This window comes from Capsicum annuum, chromosome 6 (assembly GCF_002878395.1).
Source record: "Capsicum annuum cultivar UCD-10X-F1 chromosome 6, UCD10Xv1.1, whole genome shotgun sequence".
Lineage (NCBI taxonomy): Eukaryota > Viridiplantae > Streptophyta > Magnoliopsida > Solanales > Solanaceae > Capsicum > Capsicum annuum.
Window position 1 is genome coordinate 125,038,025 of NC_061116.1, and position 2,596 is coordinate 125,040,620.

Here is a 2,596-nt window from a genome sequence, read left to right on the forward strand (position 1 = left end):
CATATTAGTCAGTTAGTGTTGTTCATGCATGAAACCCTTTATGTTCAGCCTACCTTCCTCGTAAACTCAGTACTACAGTTGTACTGAAGCATTTGCGCTATGATGCTTTCTTTTTATGTTACACCATAGGTTCCGAGACACGAGCTCCAGCCCAACAGTAGCGGTAGCATTCCAGTCGCAGAGACACAGTGAGTCCTCATTGATTCAAGGATAATATGATTTGATTCATTTATTTATTTCTTCAATTCAGTTTTACGGAGTTAGTTGGAGACATGTTCCTTTAACTTCTTATTTAGATAGTTTAGAGGCTTTCAGATTTATGTTCAGATTTACGTTCAGATTGAGTTGTTTTGGGTATTTTCACCTGCATGATTGTATTCAGTTGAACGTTATGGCCTTACAGTTCTATATATTCTTCATTATTATATCATGAATTGCAGTATACAGGTACAGATATTAGTCATGGATTAGCTTGTGGTCCCTCAGGGTCATGAGCACCGTGTAGCTTTCCGGTTCAGCGAATTGGGGTGTTACAAACTTATTATCAGAGCCTAAGGTTCAATAGAGTCCTAGGAAGTATAAAAGCCAAATCTAGTAGAGTCTTGTACATGGGTGTGTTGCACGCCATATTTATGTGCGGGAGGCTATAAGATGTTTTAGGAATAGTCCCCTTTCTTCATTATTCATGTCATGCTAGTGAGCATAATCACAAGTTAAACTCTCCGCCTAATCCATTTTTCTCTCATTTCAGACCATGGCCCCAAAGAGAAGAAACCAGCCAGCTTCTCAGCCCGAAGATCTTTTGGGTGCACATGTTTCCTATGCGGAGTTTAGAGCCGCATTTACCATACTTGCTCAGTCCATGGCTGTACAGACTGAACAACCACCAGTTATTCCAGCCAATCCAGTGGACAATCCCAAAGCAGCTAGGGTTTGGGACTTCACTCGGATAAACCCTCCATCTTTCCATAGGTCTAAGTCTAATAAGGACCCTCAGGAGTTCATTGACCAAGTCCAGAAGGCCAATGACATCATGGGTGTTACTTCTATTGAGAGTGCTGAGTTAGCCGCCTACCTGTTATAGGATGTTGCTCATAATTGGTACAAATAGTAGAAGTTTGAGAGGTTAGATGATACAGGCCCTATCGAGTCGGAGGAATTTGTCACAGCCTTCTTAGATAGATTATTTCCCCAAGAGCTGAGGAAAGACAAATTTCTTGAGTTCATCAACCTCAGGCAGCAGAATATGATGGTTAGGGAGTATTCTCTCAGATTTACTCAGCTAGCCAGGTATGCTCCTTATGTGGTTGCAGACAATAGAGCTAAGATGAGCAAGATCGTGTTAGAGGTCAACAATAGTATGGTAAATGAGTGTAGGTCTGCGATGCTGAGCGGTGATATGACCTTAGCCAGACTCATGACCCATGCCCAGCAAGTAGAAGAGCAAAAATTTAAGACTAGGGAGAGGTAGAATAAGAGAGCAAGGTCAGGTAATTTAAACTTTGCTTACCCCAAGTCAGATGGAGAAAACTGTTCTCAGTTTCACTCTAAGTCTTCCGTTCCAGCTCCTTCCTCTGCCAGCTCTCCAGTGCCGAAGTTTAGAGACAGCAATAGAGACAAAGCGCCAGGCTCTAAATCTTAGGGCAGTGTTAGCAGTGCCCGAACGAATCCCCTTTGTCAGACTTGTGGTAAGAACCACAAGGCATTTGCAGAGCCGGTGGTGATGTCTGTTTTAGTTGTGGCAAGCCAGGCCACAGCATTAGGGAGTGTCTGCAGTCAAGTATTCAGGGTCAGCAAAATCATTCTATAGCTCAGTCCAATCGCTCGAACTAGTAAGGTGCCATTTTTAGTGCTACCAGTGGGCAACGCCCAAACAGACTCTATGCTCTTTAGTCCCGGAAGGATCAAAAAAATTCTCCTGATGTCGTTACTGGTATGTTACATACTTTCCATATTTATGTTTATGCTTTGCTAGACCCAGGTGCATCTTTGTCTTTTGTTACTCCATACATAGCAGGCAATTTTGGAATCAGTCCTGAAGTCCTAGCAGAGCCCTTCTCAGTCTCTACCTCAGTGGGTAAAACCATCATATCCCGATGGGTATACAGGAATTGCCCGGTTATGATATCTCAGAAATCTACGTCAGCAGATTTAGTGGAGTTAGAGATGACAGATTTTGATGTCATTCTCGGCATGGATTGGCTTCATTCCTGCTATGCCATAGTCGACTACAGAAATAGGATAGTTCAGTTTCAGTTCCTGAATGAGCCCATCCTAGAGTGGAAGGGTAGCATTTCAGCGTTCAGAGGTCAACTTATTTCCTACCTTCGAGCAAGGAAAATGATTTCTAAGGGGTGTGTGTATCATCTCGTACATGTTAAAGATTCCTGTTCTGAATATCCTAGCCTCGAAACAGTCCCTGTTGTTAATGAATACTCAGATATCTTTCCCAAAGATCTTCCAGGCATTCCTCCCGAAAGGGAAATAGACTTCGGCATAGACCTTCTTCCGGATACTCAACCTATTTTTATTCCGCCATACAGAATGGCACCATCAGAACTTAAGAAACTAAAAGATTAGTTGAAGGATCTCTTAG